This window comes from Perca fluviatilis, chromosome 18 (genome assembly GCF_010015445.1).
Source record: "Perca fluviatilis chromosome 18, GENO_Pfluv_1.0, whole genome shotgun sequence".
Lineage (NCBI taxonomy): Eukaryota > Metazoa > Chordata > Actinopteri > Perciformes > Percidae > Perca > Perca fluviatilis.
The window spans coordinates 462,763-486,089 of NC_053129.1; positions in this window are offsets into that span (position 1 = coordinate 462,763).

Here is a 23,327-nt window from a genome sequence, read left to right on the forward strand (position 1 = left end):
ATTACCAAACAGTTATAAACATCCATTAAAGTCATTAATTCCATTCAAAGTTTCTCCCCCAGCCAGGCCCGTATTAAGACAATGTGGTGCCCCTGGACACTATACCTCAAAGCCCCCCCCCCAAAAAAAGCCAAAATCAATACTATACACTCACCTAAAGGATTATTAGGAACACCCTACTAAGACCGTGTTTGACCCCTTTCGCCTTCAGAACTGCCTTAATTCTTTGTGGCATTGATTCAACAAGGTGCTGGAAGCATTCTTTAGAAATGTTGGCCCATATTGATAGGATAGAATCTTGCAGTTGATGGAGATTTGTGGGATGCACATCCAGGGTACGAAGCAGTTCTATTGGGTTGAGATCTGGTGACTCTTGGGGCCATTTTAGTACAGTGAACTCATTGTAATGTTCAAGAAACCAATTTGAAATTATTTGAGCTTTGTGACATGGTGCATTATGCTGCTGGAAGTAGCCATCAGAGGATGGGTACATGGTGGTCATAAAGGGATGGACATGGTCAGAAACAATGCTCAGGTAGGCTGTGGCATTTAAACGATGCCAAATTGGTACTAAGGGGCCTAAAGTGTGTCAAGAAACATTCCCCACACCATTACATCACCGCCACCAGCCTGTACAGTGGTAACAAGGCATGACAGAGCCATGTTCTCATTCTGTTTACGCCAAATTCTGACTCTACCATCTGAATGTCTCCACAGAAATCGAGACTCATCAGACCAGGCAACATTTTTCCAGTCTTCAACTGTCCAATTTTGGTGAGCAAATTGTAGCCCCTTTTTCCTATTTTTATTGGAGATGAGTGGTACCCGGTGGGGTCTTCTGCTGGTATAGCCCATCCGCCTCAAGGTTGTGCGTGTTGTGGCTTCACAAATGTTTTGTTGCATACCTTGGTTGAAACAAGTGGTTATTTGAGTCAAAGTTGATCTTCTATCAGCTGGAATCAGTCGGCCCATTCTCCTCTGACCTCTAGCATCAACAAGGCATTTTCGCCCCCCAGGACTGCAGCATGCTGGATGTTTTTCCTTTTTCACACTTTGTAAACCATAGAAATGGTTGTGCGTGAAAATCCCAGTAACTGAGCAGATTGGGAAATACTCAGACCAGCCCGTCTGGCACCAACAACCATGCCACACACAAAGTTGCTTAGATCACCTTTCTTTCTGATTCTGACAAACTCAGTTTGTAGTTCAGGAGATTGTCTATACCTGGCCGACACCCCTAAATGCATTGAAGCAGCTGCCATGTGATTGGTTGATTAGATAATTGCATTAACGAGACATCTTACAGGTGTTCCTAATAATCTTTAAGGTGAGTGTATATTGCAGCATTGTGGGTCGGTCAAATCAAGTTTCACCCAGAGGTTGGGGGGGGGGGGTTGTGTGAAAACAAATTTTCTTTGCTTGCCAATGACATTGAATCAAGAAAGCCAACCACTTGTCATTTTTTATATGTAATATTTTACATTCATCATTATGATAACATTTTTGGGGGGGTTAAACTGGCCACTTTTGATATTTATAATTTATTATTATTATTATTGTGAAATTAGTGTTCATAAACAAGTAATGTATGGTCTTTCAACAATTTAAAGTGAATAATATAACAGTTTACGGAAAATATTGTTAAAGCTTGTGTCATGTGGTGCCCCCCCTCCACTAGTTGTGAATGGCTGGTGCCCCTGGGCATTGGCCCAAGTGCCCTTATGGATAATCCAGGCCTGCACCCAGCACATGCTGGACAGACACAGAAAAGGTTTGTCTCTTCCTGGTTGTCTTTGTGTCATGCAGACTGCTGTATATGTGAATGATTCTACATTCAACCAATGGGCAGAATGGGAAAAGCATAGAAACCTTATTCCCATTTGAGAGTTTTAAGGTATTATTCAGAGAGGGTTACCTCTCCTGCTAGTCTTGTAGTCACCAACACATTTTCAATCTCCCATCGCGTAAAATATGGACGCTTGTTTATGTGCCTTTGGCGTTTGTAATTCACGCTAAAAGTCTCCTTTAGCATCGGGACTCTTGGCGTCCTTTGGCGTTTGTAATTCACACTAAAAGGCTCCTTTAGCGCCAGGACTCTTGGCATCCTTTGGCGTTTGTTATTCATGCTAAAGGTGCATCCTTTGGCATTTGTAATTTACGCTAAAAGTCTCCTTTAGCGTCGGGACTCTTGGCGTCCTTTGGCGTTTGTTATTCACGCTAAAAGTATCCTTTAGCATTAGGACTCTTGACGTCACTTTTTCACGCTCTGGGTCGGGACGTACTGACTGACATGCGGCTAAAGAACAGGACGGTTAGGTTTAGGAAAAGAATATGGGTGGGGTTATAAAATTAATGTTTCTATGACACACGGGACAAAAACAAGACACAAACCACGGTCTCCTGCGTGAAAGTCCTGTGTTGTTTGACCCATCCACCACCCCAAACAACCTCCTTCCGAAGCATTTCGGTCTTTCATACTACTCGCTACTCGCATACCGTTGTCGCTCTTAATAATTGTTAATGTTAACGATGACTCCTCCAGGCACGCTAAAGTTAGCCATGGCATTCCACAAGGCTCAGTGCTTGGACCAATTCTATTCACCTTATACTGTATATGCTTCCTCTAGGCAATATTATTAGGAATAATTAACTTTCACTGTTATGCGGATGACACCCAATTATACCTATCAATCAAGCCAGACGAAACCAGTTAGCTAAACTTCAAGCATGCATTAGAGATATAAAATCATGGATGACCTATAATTTTCTGATGTTAAACTCAGACAAAACCAAGGTTATTGTGCTGGGCCCTAAACACCTCCGAACCTCATTAAGTAAAGATATAGTTACTCTTGATGGCATTGCCCTGGCCTCCAGCACTACTGTCAGAAATATAGGAGTTATTTTTGATCAGGATATATAATTTAACGCCCACTTAAAACAAACCTCAAGAACAGCCTTTTTTCATCTTCGTAACATTGCCAAAAGTAAGCACATCCTGTCTCAAAACAATGCTGAAAAACTAGTCCATGCGTTTGTTACTTCCAGGCTGGACTATTGTAATTCCTTACTATCAGGTTGCTCAAATAAGTCCCTTAAGACTCTCCAGCTGATCCAGAATGCTGCAGCGCGTGTTCTAACAAGAACTAAGAAGAGAGCTCATATTTCTCCTGTATTACCTTCTCTGCATTGGCTTCCTGTAAAATCCAGGATTGAATTTAAAACCCTTCTCCTTACTTACAAAGCTCTAAATGGTCAAGCACCATCATATCTTGAAGAGCTCATAGTACCTTGTTGCCCCACTAGAGCAGACTGCGGAGTTACTTGGGGTTCCTAGAGTCTCTAAAAATACAATGGGAGCCAGAGCCTACAGCTACCAGGCTCCTCTCCTGTGGAACCAGCTCCCAGTCTGGGTTCGGGAGGCAGACACCGTCACCACATTTACCAGTAAACTTAAAAGCTCAATTCTTTGATAAAGCTTATAGTTAGGGAGAGAGGAGTTGCAGCGTTCGCCTAGACCGGCGGCGGAGGGTGTATAGCTTCAGACACGGCAACCCTTCTCTTCTCTGCTTCTCTTCATAGTCATCAGATTCATCTACCAACCCTTATAGAACTGGCTCAGGTTTGCCTTGCACCAACTCTTAATTATGCTGTTATAGTTTTAGACTGCCGGGGGACTTCCTTTTGACACACTGAAATCCTCTCTCCTCTCTCTTTCCATCTGTGTGCATCCATGTCACAGAAATGCTTGTTACTAACTTAGCTCTGGGGAGCTTATTCCCCGGAGTCCTTATGTTTTTTTCATAGCATATTTCCTTGGATTAGGGTGGCACTTAAATCATGGTTGCAGCCGTGGTCCTACTCCACACCCTGCTACACCCTGCTATGCTCTGCAGTGCCCTACTACGTCCTGCTATGCCTTGCAGTGCCCTGCTACGCCCTGCTATGCCCTGCAGTGTCCTGCTACGCCCTGCTAACACCCTGTAACGCCCTGCAGTGCCCTGCTATGCCATTAACTACTACAACCACTATTCCTAGTCATAGTTCCATTATCTTTATTGTGACTATTATTGCCACTGTTCATCACACCCCCAACCAGCACCGTCAGACACCGCCTACCAAGAGCCTGGGTCTGTCCGAGGTTTTCCCTGAAAGGAAGTTTTCCTCACCACCCGAGGTTTCTCCCTAAAAGAGTTTTTCCTCGCCACTGTCGCACTAAATGCTTGCTCTTGGGGTAATTACTGGAATTGTTGGGTCTTTTGTGTGTGTCTAGACCTACTCTATCTGTAAAGTGTCTTGAGATAATTCTTGTTATGATTTAATATTGTAAATAAAATTGAATTGATTACTACGTCATCTTATAGCGCCGCTGACGCGCTGCTGCTCTGCCCTGTGCATTCCATACATGTGCTGAAAGGTGATTTTTGCATTGTATCTGACGCTGAGAATCACTGCCCAAGCATCTATATTTTACAAGTTGAGATTGAGAACAGAGTGCAACACCATAAATGGCTTTGAGATAAAAATTGCCCACCACTGTTATCCCCCCTAATGATCAAGTCTGGCCCCTCTCTGTGACGACAGGCTTCTTTATAAAGCCTTGGAATAAGAGTGAATCTTTCACATAAGTTGAAACATTTTCAACTCATGCGGACCTGTTTGAATCATCTCTAAAATCCGCTTTACGTCCAGTCTGGACACACCTTACCAAAAGCATAATTCTCAGTATTTTGTTTGTTCCTCTCGTATTATGCGGTGTAATGAACACTGTAGCCTCCAGGGGCCACAATCATGGTTTTATACTTTGACTTAATTCACTTCAGGTGTTCAGAATATCAGCTATTTGTTACTAACGTTGATCTGGCTGCTTTATTCTCGGCTAAATGTACGACTCTTTGCTAAAATGCTGCAGCCATTATTCAGCCTGTGAATGCCCGACAGACCACTATGCAGTCCACAGCGATGGAAGCATAAAGACCTGGTTTGCTTTCAACACAATTTAGTTGAAGTTACAGCTTTGCACATGCTGGGCTGGATGAGGTTTCCCTGTCCCCAGAGCACTAAACTACCTACTGAATCTGTTTGGTTGTGTGAGAGGCTTAATTAACATTCCCTGAGTGTTTACAGTCAATAATTCAACACAGTGGCTTTCTGTGGGAGCTACTCATTACTCTAATGCTGTCACAGAGGGGACAAATCCTCTCTTTAAGGGAAAGGAATCCCCAGGGAAAGGATCTTTGAGTGTCATTTTTAAAAGCCTTAAAGTTAAGTAGTCTTCTGTATGATATCCACTAATCCTGAAAAATCTTCTGAGCAAAAGCAGAAAGAGAAAGTGACCCCATTTAGTGTTGCGGTTCAGTGCCTCGCAGCTGGTGACAATGTGCGCAACCAAGCTGTGAGATGTGGGCTGGAGTGTTGAGCTGTTTAGTATTTAAAGCCCACGTAAATATACAGAAACCATGCAAGCACTCTGCTCTGCACTGTTTCCCACACTGCTGAGGATATACAACCTCCCCTTGCCAAGGTTTACAATTTGATAAGTGCATGCATGTTACAGGGTCATTGTGCATATCCGCTGGTTTGATATAAAACAAACCAACTGCCTCCCTGCCCACACACATGCATACACAAAATACAGACACACTCACAGGGCACATGCTGTATAGAAACACCGACATACACACACATTCAAACCCTCCCACCACTAAACAAGCATGTAGCTCTGCCGCTGCCAAGCAAACATGCAATTACACCTCGTTCTCAGATGCTCCTACTTCCTTTTTTACACATTCTGTCTTTTTTTCTCTTCCTGTCGGTTCTTGTGTATGACCGCAGGCTGTGTCACATGTGGCTGAGGAGACGCCATGAGGGAGGATATACATCAGGACATTAACATTCCTGATGGTTTGCTCTGGTTACTGTAAGGAAGCTGCTTACAACTTAGTTAACTAGTTAAAGTCTGAGTAACAAGCAGAGGAAGGCTCTAACAGCCAAGTTAATAGGTTAAAACAATGTATAGAAGGCTGATCCAGGATTACCCTGCCAGAAGTGCATTACAGTAGTCAAAGCAAGAAATGACCAGTGCCTGTACAAGGAGTTGAGCAGCATACTCAGTCAGATAGGACCTGATCTTTCTGATGTTAGATTACTTACCGAGTGACAGATGCAACATGCTCAGTGAAAGTTATTAGATTTCAAGCAGACTGAATACTAATGTTGTGCTGAGCAGAGGGACTGGCTGGGATGTACCAGAAGTTCAGTCTTAAAGGTCCCATGACATGGTGCTCTTTGGATGCTTTTATATAGACCTTAGTGGTCCCCTAATACTGTATCTGAAGTCTCTTTCCCGAAATTCAGCTTTGGTGCAGAACTACAGCCACTAGAGCCAGTCCTACAATGAGCTTTCCTTAGTATGTGCCATTTCTGTGTCTGAAGCTATTGAGGAGGAGAGTGGGAGTGGCAAGGTGGATGGTGGGGGTGTGGCCTTGACCAACTGCCACTTTTTGCCCGTATAGCGCCATGATGTCTCTCTCTCATGGGTTGGCCAAATTCTCTGGGCGGGCAAAGCAGAGAAAGGGAAGGTAACCTTGCTTGTTATGACCTCATAACAAGCAGGTTCCAAAACGGCTCATTTGAGCTTTCATTTTCTCAAAGGCAGAGCAGGATACCCAGGGCTCGGTTTACACCTATCGCCATTTCTAGCCACTGGGGGACCATAGACAGGCTGGGGGAACTCATATTAATGTTAAAAAACCTCATAAAGTGAAATTTTCATGCCATGGGACCTTTAAGGCCCTGACACACCAAGCCGACAGCCGGGGACTAGTGGCGACGACGGCCGACTGTGGCGTTGCCTCTCGTTGGCCCTCGTCGCCCTTGTTTGGGCCAAAAAAACACTGCAGAGACTACAGCCGACGGCCACAGACACACTGCGCCTGTGTGAGAGGAAATAACCAGCAGGCAGTAATGTATTCGTCATTCAACAAGGGAAATCGGATAACGTTGCTATGATAACCACAACAAACAGCGTTTGCTTGAGCAGCGGAAGAACCGAGCAGAGCCTACGGTCCCTGTGTTTCACTCCCCGCCGGGAAAACAGCAGACACCGGGAGATGGCTAAACAGACTGCCCCTCTCCCGGGCTGTCATCCATTCTGTCGGCAAAGAAGTCTCCCTACAGAGGGAGCGGAGGGCCCGCTGCTGGCTCGTTAGCTCACGTTAGATTGCTAATTTCATCCACCCAACATGCCTTCATCATACACTGGTTACTGAAAATTTGCCAAACAAACATGTCACTCATCTGGCGATTGCAATGTGCTTTCCTACGATGTGACAAGAGTGTGTGAATTAAACATTAAGTTGTTACATTTGACTAATTTCGAGGCTGGTGTGTGCCTCTCACAGACGTTTGTGTGTTTTCCTCACTCTCGTTTTCAAGCTGAACAGCCAATCAGATGAATAGGCTGTACGGCCGACAGCCGCTGACGCTGATTCAACATGTTGAATTGGCCGAAAAAAGGCAGACGAAGGCTGACGCTTGGCGACGGTGCAGGACACACCGCACAAACTAGGCTGACGGTGTCACGAATCCCCTAGTGGGGAAGTGACAAACTGGGCTTCCCTGGAGCCTTCTCTCTCTCTCTCCTTCTCCTCTGCTCGATCTGTTTCTCCTTTCTCACAGTGCAGTGTGTGTGACTGGCCACTCCCTGGATTACTTGCAGCTGCAGGCAATCACCACTCAACCACCTGTTTTCCGTGGCTCATCAGCGCAGCTTCTTAAGCTGTGGCTGCTCTCTGTTTGGCGCCGGATAGTTAACTCTAGTCACGTAGGTGAACCTCCAGTTTTACTCTGTCGCGGTACTTTTGTAACCTGCTGTTTGTGCCTGCAGACCTGAATGCTGTTCTTTGTGTTTGAAGGAGAACCACTATGCTTCGTCTCCCTGCCTGTGTCCACAACCTGCTCTGTCGCCTGAGAGGATTTTCCCACCTGTCCGTTCTGCTACCTGGTCTGATTCAGCAATAAACTGTGTTAAACTTCGAACTGTCTCAGTCTGCTTCTGGGTTCAAGTCACAAATCCTGACAGACGGTCAGTCGCCATTGGCCCAACTAGGACCTACAGTCGGCTTGGTGTGTCAGGGCCTTTAAACTCCTTTCACACATGCCCTGCAAACCTAAAATTATCTAGATATTACCCGGAGTAAGTGAGAACACAAATGTCTGAATCAGTTGGATCGGTTCATATGTTGAAACAGCTGTAGAGAGATTGAGTTGAAGGTGGTGTTCTATCATCCACTATGAGACAGATATAGCTGGGTATCATCAGCATAGCAGCGGTAAGAAAAATCCAGTGAGTGGTTAGTCTTGCACAGCCAGGCCTATCTACACAGCGCTGTGTCAGCGCTGGAGAAAGGTCTGGCTGAACCCATTATTGTTCTGGTATAGGGGAGAAAAACACGTTTGGCTTGTTTGTATTTATTTAAACTAATGACAATTGTCTTGGGCGGTGCGAAGCCACAGATGCAACGATGGTGCCCTTGCAAAATAGATAGCAGAGATAGCGGAAGGGGAAGATAATGCCATCTGAAATAGGCTGCTGATGGTAGGATTTTACCAACACTCTGCATCCGGTGAGTCAGAGTAGTAAGTAGATGATCAAACCAAGGGAGGTGGTGTATATTGAGAAGAGAATGGGGTATGAAGGCTAAAACACCTCCTGTGTGACACACAAGTTATTAGTAACTGATTATTTTACCAGGTGTCTTAAATCTGGTTTTCAAACATTGAGCCTCAAATGGTATTTCTTACTTTTAGGACCTCTGTCAGATTGGGATTCTTATGACCTTTAAACGGATAGCACAGAAAGATAGATTATTCAGAAAGGAACTCTCTCAGTTCTTTCAGATAAGACATATCAAGAAATAAAAAAGTGCAAAAGTATAGTTCCCTATACTAAATGTTATGAGACTATTCCTCTGTTGGTATTCAGGAACTGGGACAGACCTGCTGGGAGAGGGAACTGGTTGTTAAGATTATAAAAGATATATGGGAAGAATTTAAAATTTAAACTGAACAAGAGCATTTTAACTTAATTGCAATGATATACTTAAAATCTTTTCAAATGTAAGGCTGCCACCTCTCCATTGTGCTTTAAATGTCAAACAAACAGTGGTAGCCTTGCTTATTGACTATTGTCCTATATCCTACCAATTATCCTGTATCAAATTCAAAACATGTTAGGAACTGTGCTTTAACCTGATCCAGTGTCCCTCCACAATCTGTACAGCATATGACACCCTCTGTCCTTTGACCCTCGGAAATCTCGTGACGAAAACATATCCCAAAAAACCTTTAATGGGGAAAAACTGAGCTACTGAGGAGGGACATATGTGCGATAAATTTGTGTACAGAATACACCAGCATAATGAAATTACAGTCTAAACAACCCATATGACATGTGATAGAAAGTTAGAGGGAGAGAGACAGACAGAGATGCAAAGCTACAACAACAACAATAATAATATAAATATGATTAATAATAATATAAATATGATTAATAATAATAAAAATAGTTGCAGTGAATGTAATAGAATTAAACCATGTCATAGCATATCATTAAGAATATGGGGAACCCTTGCTTGAATATGTTGATGTAAATGTATCTGCCGTTTTAACTCGAGCTTTAGAATGAAATGTGAAGCTAAGGCCCAACTATGTAATACTAAAATGTGCGACTGTTCTGTGATACTTTGCAGAAAGTATAGAATGCCGTCATGTATTATCTATGCTGAGCTGAACGATGTTGAAGGCCTTGAAAAATGAGTTTACGACTTTTACACTGAAATTTATTAGCAGAAGCTAGCTTTAAGCTTTAAATCCCCTTTTTATTACCAGTTTTAACCTGAGAGTATTACTTGCTAAGTATACTGACTATTTCCTGTGTCCTTAATTTGTAACTATGTCTCAACACCATACATTTGGAGTAAATAGCAGTGTACTTTAATGCTTGATGCCCTGGTTCTAGTCACGCATTGCCAGACCTTACTCCACAGCGTAAGGTCTGGCCCCTCCACACATACATTCCTGGATAGGAGTAAGGATGGGTCTCAAGACCCGGTTCTATTAGGACCAGGTTCCAAAATTCTCAAAACCCGAAAATCAATAAGGTCCGAGCTTATCTTCACTGCTATCGAGACTAGTGGATCATATAATGTTACGGTATGTCTAAAAATAGATACGTGCACAAACAGGAAAAATGATTTATGAGCACAATGTGCGTTAAGACCATAGTAAATGTTAATTGGCAGCAGGTAACGTTGATGTTAGCCTGACTTTAGAAAGTAGCTGAATTAAACACGATTAAAATACTGAAAGCTAAATGGTGTAGGGTGACTGTATTTCACTGTAGAGGATTCCAACAGCGGGACATACAACAGTCAGCCGCTAAAGCTATGAGCTAAAAGACACAAACTAGCACTGGTGGTCACTGCTGTTGTCGGCAAAACAACACAGACGTAAACAAGGTTGCGTTTATTTAAAACTGGCAAACCTCGTGATGCATTCAAAGTTGTTGTAAAATACCCTTTTCTCTTCTGTTTTTGTCATTTAACAGCAATTTACTGGTGAAATAAGTTATTATTGTTAAAAGTTATTGTTAATTACATTATTAATAAATCATGAATTCCCCCCTTTTTTCTGCTGATACAAAATTTAACCGATCCGTGACTCAAAACCTTGATTCGAATCGTGAGTTTATGATCCGTTGCACCCGTAGTTCTGTTAAGATGAATAATTTGTCGTCCTGACTTTTAACCAAATAATAGAAGTATTGATACTGGTATAGATAACGACTTGGATTGTTAAAGTGCTCATATTGTGCTTTTTGGCCTTTCCCCTTTATTGTGGTATAGATCTTTTTGTGCACATTATAGGTTTACAAAGTGAAAAAGCCAAAAAGCCCAAAGTCCACCCCAAAGGGACTTACCATCTCCAACAGAAAACACTGTTCACAAACTGCTCCAAACAGCTCTGTTGTAGTCCAGCCTTTACTTCAGAGACAGACGTGGTCACTTTGGAACACACGTTATAATGCTCGCCTAGCTGCTAGCGTGGCACTCCCTCATGCTCTGCTTCTGACTGGCTAGCAGTACTTACTGCGCATGTGCGACTCCCAACAAAGATGGTACAGAAGTGAGATGTCTCACTCTGTAGCTAAAACAGAGAGCTCAACACACAGGGTGAAAAGAGGAGCTGCAGCGATGTGCAGTACAACAAATATATGGTGTTTTCTGAAAAATAAACCTATTCTGGTACAACCTCTTAATACAATTATGAACATGAAAATGAGCATAATTTGAGCACTTTAAGCAGTCTCGATCCCCATCCCTAGATAGGACAAAAAAAATGCTCTGGGTTGTTTGCATTTCTTTAAACCAATCACAATCATTTTGGGCAAATAGTCTCGGGAAGGAACTTGTTTAGGTGGAACATTTGCACACCGCAAAAGAAAACGCCACGTACAATATTAAATGAAGTCAACTGTTCACACAATACATTAATGTGAGCTATTTAAATTTATTGTATTACTATAACTATCGCTATTGCTATTGTACATTGTAAATTGTTGCTTTAGGTTTTTATGTACTCAGGTCTTTTGAAAATGAGATCTCAATCTCAATGGGATATGAAAAATAAAAAATGAAAACAGCACATAAACCCATTGATTGAAACAGGAGCTTCTTACACCTTCTGTCATGTCAGCGGGAGTTTCCTACATTAACAATGCATACAATCCGTCGCAATTTACATGCTAGCGCAACACCAAATACTCAAAATACGCGTTATATACACTACACTAGCAACATAACGGGAAGCTAGCAGTCCCTGGGTAGAGGCATTCCTTGTATTAAAAACGCTTTGCACGGGTTGCATAAACCCATGTGCATGTGTGACATCACCTTTATCCAAGCTGAGTCCTGCCCACGTCACACTACTGGAGCAACAAACAACAAAACTGTTTTGGTAACATTCAAAAGCCGATTAAGAAAATGGGTTTTAGAATTCAATAAACACATTTTGGGGTTGGATAATATCTCAGACTGGGCAACATAAAGGTGATGAAGTGATCTGAGTGAAGCTGCTGCCATTCCATCTCTCCCACTGAATCAGAAATCATAAGCAAAAAAAAGGGAAAGGAATTTGCCAAATGCACCCAAACCCAACCTGCTGTCGTCAGATCTCCACCAAACGAAATCAAATATCAAAACAAAGCACTACAGTAAACATAAGGGCACTATGTGGCTGTCTGTACCTGGAGTCCTGGAATTAGACGTAGTTTTACATTGATGGGAAAGATGTGACTTAGCAATTCCTCTGCATACATGATCATTTCATGAAGCAACATCTCTGCTTCGGTTTGAACAATCCTGTTGGATCAGAACTAACAATGGGAGAGGAAGCAGAGGGGATAACATCAGATTAATGACACGGAGCTGAAACCAGATCAGCAATAATATGCAATCACTTTATACTATTAGTGCTGAGCTCCAAACTAGGTCCCACTGTGACATTCTCAATGGTATTTGCTTGCTCTAATTGGATTAACACCTCAACACATATGCTGCCATTTAACAGGGAGCTAAATTGGGGGCAATTACATCACTTATAAATAGAAACATTAATGGTGTGAAACAAAACTGTGATTCCTTTAACTAGTCCCCATGAAGTTTTTGCTTCATTTATTGATGCAGATTTAGCCACATTACATGTGTATTGTGAGTTTGGAATGTGACTGCCAAACCTGTAAATCCCAATTTATTTGCCTCAGTCTTCTAATCATTGCTGCAGAGAATGGAACATTTGTGCAACACAAATAAATGGAATGCCGTACTGAAATGTTTAAGTGTTACCTCACAGTTTTCACATGAATGCCGTTCATTTCACTTCTTCACTGGTGTTTCAAGCTTGTTTGGGATAATTGAAGTGCACACAAAGTTGATATTTTAGTGTGGAGGTGTGTTCAGACTATATTCAAAGTGACTTTTAGAAGCAGGGAAACTGCGTATAAAGTCTATGCAAAGACACGAGTGGATGCCGGTTCACCCTGGGTGGTGCAGTTTGACACAGAGACGTGCCCGTGTCAGTTTTTACGTCAGACACAGGCTGAGCTGAAACAGAAACACAGCACATGCATGTCGACGCTTATACCATGTCTACCTATAGCTAACATCTGTGGCAAATGAACACGGACACAACGAGAAAGAGGTGCAATCCTGTTAATTATGTTTATATATTACTAATCTGCAACTGCAAATTATACATTTGAAAGTAACGTACCTCTGCCCTGATAACTGTACGTTTTGTACTGATGAACATTGCTAAATGTTCACACTAAGCGAACCAGCAATATGTTCACACACGATATTGGCAACAAAAGCATGATTTATGTTTTTATGGTTATGGTTTCTCCCTCATGAGGAATTCTAAGTAATGACAACAACACTGTTGGCGCGTCATACCTGGAAGCTGCCCGGTAAAACCACAGTCTGATCTGCTGGCCACTGGGCAGCTCCACTGGAGCGGTTGGAGGTTAAGGGCCTCGCTCATGCGTTCTGCTCCGTCTTTCTGCTGTGCCCCGTTCACGTAAGTGTTTAGTTTTACACTACGAAGGTTAAACTCTGCAATTAATCCGCAGTTCACATGTATGCATGAACTGTGGTGGTCTGTTACACTGTAGGCTATATTCAACATCACTGATCATTTTTGATCAATAGAATGTAGAAAACATTACCCTTCATAATGGTTTGTATCCATAACGTGATTGTGTTATTGTACAATTTAGCAGTAGAGGCAGTACAGACTGATCTCATGAAGTGGCGTATGTATGACACGCCAATTCGTATGCCATTATTGGCGTGTTATCAAGACGCATACTCGCTTTTTAGCGTGTTTATCGACGCCGTTTGGCCTCCATTGACTTACATTACCTTGCGATTGCGTGTGAATTGACGCCGTAGCGAGTAGTATGAAAGGCCGAAAATCCGCATAGGGAGGTTGGTCGGGGAGGAGGATGGGTCAAACACAGGACTTTCACCCAGGAGACCAGGGATCGGGTCCTGAGTGTCACGTTTCGTGTCCCGAGTGTGACGTTTCCTTTCCACGTTGTTCTTTTCCTAAACCCAACTGGTTCTGGCGTGTGACGTTTCCTTTCCACGTTTTTTAACACGTAGCCTCGCGATAACACGCCATGTGGCTTTGTGTTTACTCTGTGATGTTGCAGACTGCCGTCCGTTGTATACAGCATAAACATACACGCGGTTAGCTCAAAATGCATACAGATAACACGCCACTTGGCTTTGTGTATGTTTGGACAGTGGCGTGTATGTTTATGCGAAGTCACAATGTCATTTTGAGCAGTAGCCTCTGGAAGTCAATCCTACATTTTTCAATGGGGAAAAAAAAGTGACCATGAAGCCCTGTTCATGCTAATTAAACAACTGGACTTTAGGGTCAAGTGTAGTCATATCCGGCCCCACGTCCCAGATGTGAAACCCCCCTTACTTGACTACTGAATATAATAATATTCCATTATTTTGTATTTTAAATTGTTACCTGCCACCAGAATTTTGTGATTTCCTTGACGTTTTTACCATAAATTGGTGCCTAAAAATGTATCAGAATGCAAGAATTGAAGTCTTTTATGCTCAAAACTTCCTGGGGGAGGAGCCCCAGACCCCTTTATGCGTCCCCCTGAGCCAGGAAAAACCCTGAAGTATAATCACAGACAGCCATAAAAACATATTAAAATTGCAGAGTTAGAGAGTTAAAACAGATGAAAAGATGGAGAACCAGACAGACAATATGTACAGTGTCAACAGAGAGAATCAAACAGATAGACAGTAACAACAAAGAACAACATACTGTAGAGAATGACAGTAACAGCATACAAATGGCATAAACAGACAGCACACAGATTATTTTTCTTTTGTTTTTACTGTATGTGTAAATTTATTATAAACGTGTGCTCTTTAAAAGGTTGTAAGCATTGTTTGCCAGTCACTTACATTACATTTTAAAAAATATGTTACATAAGGTACTGCTTATATTATTTCACCATCTGTACACAAATGTAATTAGTGAATGCACGTGTCCGTGGGTGGGGCTGCATGGGCGTGGTGATGTGGGCTGATGTGGCTACAGTGCCGGGGCTGAATTTTTGTCCCAGTCCGCCCCTGCAGGAAAGTCGCCGGACGCCAAAATCTTCTGAACATAGCCACACTGAGAAATCCAGAGAGAGTTATGTGAAGCTGATAGTCTTAATTAGCTTTATACAACTCATTTGGCAACGGCTTTAATGTAATGGACGTTCATTAATATCAAAGAGTTTCCCTCTAAAGCTTTAAAGTGCTCATATTATGCTTTTTGGCTTTTTACCTTTACTTTATTGTGTTATATATCTTTTTTGTGCACGTTATAGGTTTACAAAGTGAAAAAGCCCAAAGTCCCTCCCCAAAGGGACTTACCATCTCCAACAGAAAACACTGTTCACCAACTGCTCCAAACAGCTCTATTGTAGTCCAGCCTTTACTTCAGAGACAGACGTGGTCACTTTGGAACACACGTTATAATGCTCGCCTAGCTGCTAGCATGGCACGCCATCATACTCTGCTTCTGACTGGCTAGTAGTCCTTACCTAGGTACTGTCAGGGCACGCCCTCATACTCTGCTTCTGACTGGCTAGTAGTCCTTACCTAGGTACTGTCAGGGCACGCCCTCATACTCTGCTTCTGACTGGCTAGTAGTCCTTACCTAGGTACTGTCAGGGCATGCCCTCATACTCTGCTTCTGACTGGCTAGTAGTCCTTACCTAGGTACTGTCAGGGCACGCCCTCATACTCTGCCTCTGACTGGCTAGTAGTCCTTACCTAGTTACTGTCAGGGCACGCCCTCATACTCTGCCTCTGACTGGCTAGTAGTCCTTACCTAGTTACTGTCAGGGCACGCCCTCATACTCTGCTTCTGACTGGCTAGTAGTCCTTACCTAGGTACTGCACATGTACAACTCCCAACAAAGATGGAATAGAATTGTGATGCCTAAAATAGAGAGCTCAACACACAGGGTGAAAAGTGGAGCTGCAGAAATGTGTAGTACAACAAAAAAGATGGTGTTTTTTTAAAACCTATTCTGATATAACCTCTAAATACAATTATGAACCTGAAAATGAGCATAAAATGAGCACTTTAAGGGATCACCAAAGTCGATGTCAAGTCAAGGTAACTTTATTGTCCCCGAGGGGCAATTGTTCGTACAGCCAGCAGACAGACATAAAGACAAGACACACAAATATACAGCAAAACATGAAATACCAACAGTATCTAAAACACAATAGTAAATCAAATACATACATTTAAAACAGTTCTGGCCAATTTTTTTAAAATGGAAATGGAAGTTGGGATAAAAGAGTTTCTGTGTCTATTGGACCTGCATCTGGACATGGAGTACCTACGGCCTGAGGGAAGTAGCTTAAACTGGCAGGACAAGGGGTGGCTAGGGTCAGTGGCAATGGATCGGGCCTTCTTTGCCACTCTGTTGGAGTAGATGTGTGAGAGAGTGGGGTAGTTGATGCCTGCAATCTTGCCACATGTCCTAACGATACTCTCTAGTCGTTTTTTGTTTTTTATGGACAGAGAACCAAACCAGCAGATAAAACAGAAGGTTAAAACAGACTCAGTGAAGCAGGAATAAAACATTCTCATAAAAGTGGGGTCGATGTTAAAATTCCTCAGTTCTCGGTAAAAGTACATACGCTGATGGGCTTTGGCACAAACAGCATCAGTGTGTGGTTCAAAACGTAGCTTGCTATCAATTATTGTGCCAAGGTACTTATATTCTTGTACTGTCTCAACAGTTGGCCATCAATGATAGGGGGGGTAGAGGGGCACTGTTTCCTAAAATCAATAATTAATTATTTAGTCTTGGAGACGGAGAGGAGCGCTTACACCCAGGGGCGTAGCACCAGACCCTGGGCCCTATGCATAGGCAGTCCTGATGGGCCCCCATGGTCCTCAACACCCCCTGCCTCCCCAAAAAAATAAATAAAATAATAATAATAGGGCCTCTGTACACATGAATCTGTAGGCCTAGATGTTTATAGGGTAATAACTATTAACTGTAATGCTTAGAGTAGCCTGATAACACACATTTCAAACCTCCTTTCTCAACATTCTCTAGCCTACTTTACTGTGGTTACTACTACATTTTGTTGGTTTTCTCTGTACCTTTACTTGCCAGCCTGCGTACTATGGTGTCTCTCTGATCATCTGTTAATTTATCTGGCCATAGTCCTGGATCCTCTGGCAAAAACTGCTCTGCACTGCTCTGCCTACTTTCCAGTTCGTCATCTCTCATTTCCACACTGTGCTCAGAGCAACACTCATGCTCCCTGCTGTCTTTACCCCCAACATCCTCAATCAGATCTTCTCTATCATCTTTCTCTATGAAGGATACATCTGATATTAACCTCTTATCCTAATTGTAACCTAATATAATAAAACACACTAAGATGTTAGTGTTACTTAACAGCTTTCAGTCAAAATGGCTAAACATGGTTTGCTTTAATTTTGACATAAGCTCACCTTGTCTCAAATCCAAAGAGGAGGATGAGGCATCTGTTGCTACTCCACTCCCTGTTGGGACAGTTTCTGAAACTGAGGGCCATGTGTTTCACAATGTTTCTGCTAAATCTGACATCTGACTCTCACAACTATAATGTTGACATGATATGTATCTATTCAATTCAATTCAATTCAATTTTATTTATAGTATCAAATCATAACAAAAGTTATCTCGAGACACTTTCCAAAACCCTAACAATTACAGTAATTCCATCAAGAGCAAGCATTAGCAGTGGCTATCGCGACAGTGGCAAGGAAAAACTCCCTTTTAGGAAGAAACCTCGGCAGACCCAGACTCTTGGTAGGCGGTGTCTGACGGGCCGGTTGGGGGTGTGATGAACAGTGGCGTAATAGTCACATTAAAGGTCACAGTGACGTCGAAGGTTATCGTGGAAGTTCATGTCATAGCAGGGCACATCGTGTCATACCGATGAGCTACCAAGCCTGACACTGATTAGCCTATTATTGCTAATTATAGACATTATAGCATATTCATTTAAAATTAAACATGTTTTAAATTAGGCTATTACAATGGTGTATTGTATGCAAACATCATTGTTGTTGTAGTTTATTTATTTAGCCTTTAGCTCAGATTACAAGTATAACCAAATTATCATTTGAAAGTGTATGTTCTGCTCTTTCTATGGGTTGTCTCAGTCCGTTTTTAGCGCTAACGGTCGCGGAGATATTCAAGCAGTTTAGCACCATGGATTTCGTTTTCTAGTTTGTGCTCACTTTTCTTTGAAAAGAAGTCAGTTACCAATTGTTTCCCCTCATTTTGTTTTCTCTCCTCCTGTCTTTCTTTTCTTTTTTGGTAGTCTGATTTGGCTTTCTTTGAGAAAGACATTTCTACAGCAGAAGTTTGCGCTCCACCAGACGCTCAACTGAACTAGCTAGCTAACATAAACAAAATGCGTGCAGATGGACTAAACCATTTGGCGCATTAGCAAGGGGTGGGTGAGACCTTAGACCTTTTTTGTATACAAAATGTAGTCAGTCAATCAACTAAGTTAGACAGCTAACTTTTATTTAAATTTTAAATTGAAATAGGAAATGAAAATATCCAGATGAAATAAAATATATTCCAGACTTTTCAAGAGCCCTCTCCCCCCTTGGGCTCTGGTAATCAGTATTGGTTTTACCCCCAGTCCGACGCCCCCGCTTACACCAATCATTAAAGTCCTTCAATTTCGGTCCGTGGTCAATCACACTTTCATTAAGAAGAGACCCAATGACAGAATCTGCAGACGCAAATTTAAAAACCTGTCTTCCATCATATTGTGAACGACATTCATTTGTGTATAAGACAAAGAGGAGAGGGGAGAGGACACATCCTTGGGGCGAGCCAGTAGAAGATAAAAGATTGCCAGATAAAACACCATTAACTTTAACCCTTTGGGATCTGGAGGATAAAAAGTCAACTAGCCATGCTATTAGCCCTGGGTTGATGTTGTGTGTCTTTGAAAGTCTTTCTGCTAAAATGTGGGGTTGAATACAGTTAAAAGCTGTAGTCGTACAAATTGCTTTGCCCCTTCCAGATGGTTTAAAACTGTGTTGAGTAGGCTGCCCGTAGCATCCTCGACCCCCCCTTCCTGCCCTGTAGGCAAATTGTAAGGGGTCGCGTTGTGGCTGCGTTATTGCTAAAATCTCCTGTTTGATAATTTTTTCAAAAGCTTTCATGAGAGAAGTGAGGGCCAGTGGTCTAAAATCATTAAGTGATTTAGGTCCTTTGGTCTTAGGCATAGGCACAATCACTGACTCTTTCCAGAGATGAGGGACTCGGTGTGATTGAAGTGACTTATTGAATATGAAGGCGACTATGTCAGACACAGCTTTTGAGGAGGCGTCCACCAATATTGTCTGGACCAGGGCTCTTCCTTTCCTTCACCCCCCCCCCCCCTAAGAATTTTGTGAACTCTGTCCTTATCAATAGTGATAGCCACATCTTGTTGTGCCCATGATTTCCTGTACATGGACAATTCCTTGGTGAGGTCGTAAATATTAAAGCGATTATAAAAAATATGTGGGAACCATGAATGTCTACATACTACATCCACATACTACGTTTTGTGCTAATCCATCCAGTAGATGATGTGGAGATATTTTGTAGACCAAAGTGGTTGACTGACTGACCGACTGACTGACTGACTGACTGACTGACTGACTGACTGACTGACCAACTGACTGACTGACTGACTGTGGTTGAGCAATCCAACACTGATTCAACAGACCCCACTGACAGAGAAAATAACACACATGTACAACGCACACCATTATACCTAGGAACATTAGCCGGTGGGAAAAAAAAAAAAACAGGACAGAAATGTCACAGTATTTAATAACTGAATACAGAAACAACACTGAGCATTAGCGTAAATATACAGCAGTGGCTGCTGAGCATACTGTGGGCTCAACAAGCCTCCTGTAGATTACCACTTCAGAACTGCAGCAAATTCATTTGCACAAACAGCATGATTATCTCTCCATTTCCTCACAACAACAAAGTAACAATTGGCACACACACACACACACACAGCAGTGAACAGACCCTTCCTTATCCACTCAGAGTATTTATAGCCTCAATAACTCAATCTGCTTCATTAGAAGTCACAATTCTGCTGGAGAGGCCTTTCACAGGGCCACAGAAGAAGAGTGCATTGTTGGATTCTTGTAGATCTGAGGCCCTGCTTCCACTGTTCCGCCGCGCTTCAGCCATGTTAGTCTGAGTGTAAAAGTCCATCACAGTGAAATGCAGTGAGTAACTCACAAAGGTTATCGTCTCCTGGGGTCGGGGTTAGTGTGTGTGTGTGTGTGTGTGTGTGTGTGTGTGTGTGTGTGCGCGCAAGCATGTGTGGGGTAGATGTACCCAGAATGTCTAAGTTACTTCACAATAGGGGGTTGCTCTGTGAAAAGACCAGCGCTGAGCCAGGACAAAGAGAGAACCTGGCCTACTGAAGTGCACCCACGGGTGGGGGTGGGGGTTGGGGGGGGGGGGTGGGGGGAATCTGCTGATTGCAATGTTTAATGGTACTTTTATGAACTGAGTGCTTCAGTGTAAAATGGGCTGCAATGTTGATTCATCAAACTCGTGTCAGAAAGATGGTGACAATATGATTTATGACTGTCTGACTCCCTACTTGTCTGGGACTTTGAGTTAGTCAGTAAACAGAATCCTGGGACAGGAACAGCTGTTGATTATTCCGCTGGCCACACACTGGAAGGGTCTCTGTTTACAGACACGGATGCTCATGTTGCGTCCTATGGCTTAAGACCTCAGTATGCGTAAAATCAAATTGCTTGTCAGACCATCTAACAACGTCTGACACCGACGGTGCGATCCAAAACAGACAATCCGACAATCCTGGCCACCTTATGAAGCAAGTGACACTTTCAGGAAAGACTGTCTGAAAGTGTACACGGTTATCTCCATTTGTGTGATTTATGCCGTTAACAATACAAAGACAGAGTTGTTGGAAGGGGATTGGCAACCCGTTCTGATTACCAATTTGTGAAATACTGACGCTTGGTCCGTGGCTCTCAGCATCGGATACCGACGTAAAAATCACCCTTTAGCGACTGTACTGCCCACACCGGCAGAGCAGCAGCTGTTAGATGACGTAGTATGAAGAGTGACAACAGTAGCGAGTAGTATGAAAGACCGAAAATCCACATAAGAAGGTTGGTTGGGGTGGTGGATGGGTCAAACAACAAAGGACTTTAACCCAAGAGACCAGGGTTTGTGTCCCGATATTTTGTCCCATGTGTCACTAAATTGTACATTTTGTAACCCCACCCACAAACTTTTCCTTACCCTAACTGTCCCGTTCTTGTGCCGCATGTCAGTCAAATGTATGTCCCAACCCTGAGCGTCAATAATGCCAAAAGTCCCGACCCTGATTGGCAAAAAGTGACACCAAGAGTCCCGACCCAGAGCATCATAAAGGGAAGCTAAGAGCCCCGACCAAGCGCATCTAAATATGTCGCTAAAGGAGATTTTTTGCGTCAGCAACAAACGCCAAAGGCACCTGACCAAGCGTCGCTTTGTGGTGCGCTGGGAGTGAGAATGTGCTGGGATTCCTGCGGCACTGGAGCAATGCCGGAAGCGGACTAGGACTTTTCAGTACACCTTGCAGTACACTTTAGACATTCACGTTGCCATGAGCTGAGAAACTTTGGTTCTAACTGCATACGTCTGTTGCATTAACTCACCTAAACAAAGTAGATGCCTGATAAAGCAAACCACTTTTGGAGCTTTCTAAAATAAGACAGTACTGGGTTATTATAGCACAGAATGGTGTCCATAGCAACGCTGAATCATTGGGGCCCCAGCAAAGCAGGTGGGGGTTACCTCGACAGGTTAGAGGCGTTGTAATGCTTCAAGCCAGTAATTATGAACTTGTTGCATGCCAATTGGCTGATGCAGAATGTGTAGTTCTTCATATCCAAACTTATACTTGTGTTCAGAGACCCATGACAGGTAAACATGGACCCAACCAAAACAAAGCTAAAACCTGGTTCAGGCCGGTCGGGGCATCAGGGCAGGCAAACACAAGATATGATTATTATGAGCAGCTCCCTGTTCCTGCTGATGACCCAGGCAGGGAGCTGAAGGTTGAGGTATGAAAAGCTCAACTGTTAACTCGATCTCTGTATCTGTGTGTGTGTGTGTGTGTGTGTGTGTGTGGGTGTGCGTGCGTGCGTGCATGCATGTTATGAAGGGTGATTATTCTGCTGTCACACCCACACACAGGTGCCCCGGTCTGTTCTGATTATAATTTCTGTAAGGAGTAGACACATTTAGATATTTACAAACTAGTCTGTCGTGAGCAAGTTTCAGCTTAAGTACATTATATCTCAATCATCCTCGGTCCATTTCAGTACTTTCACTTCAGTCGCCTACATACACTGTTTTTGTTGACATAAATCGCACGTCAATTGAAAAATTTGACCCATCTATCTCTAACGGTCTATCCGCACCGAATCCAAAACTTTCGTATTTCGCAGCGCTGGGCTTTTTTCGTATTTCTAGACAGTGTGTACGGGGAAAATGTGTGCTTTTCCACACATACTTTAGCCCACTGTATCCACGTTTTTCGAGAGTCATTTGAGGGTGATATCATAGAAAAGATCAAATGAAAAAGAATTGTAAAAAAATTAAACCAATTAATAAGTAAACATTGTTTATTTAGATTGTTAGGCAGTTTCACCAATGTGTGTTTTTCCCCTTTATCTGCAAAAGGAAAGACACAAAAAGTTATTTTTGGGGCATTTTAGGTCTTTATTTTTATTGGACAGCTTGGAAAGGGGAGAGAGAGAGAGGGGGAATGACATCCAGCAAAGGGCCACAGGTCGGAGTCAAACCCGTGGTCACTGCGTTGAGGAGTGAACCTCTAACAGGTGAGCTACCTAGACACCCAAAAAGTTAGTTTCAATTGACCTTTCTGTTGTTGTGTTTTGCGTGTTACAATGGACGCATGTGTTTTTTTTTTCCCGATCTTTTCTCCGAAATGTATTATCTTTTTGATTCATGAAGTGGAAATTAGTATTGTGCATCTGCACACACTTCCACAATGATTGAGACTCCTAAATAGCCTATTTCCCAAAAATTTTGAACTATTCCTTTAAGTATGCGGCAGTTGCCATGCATAGATATTGTA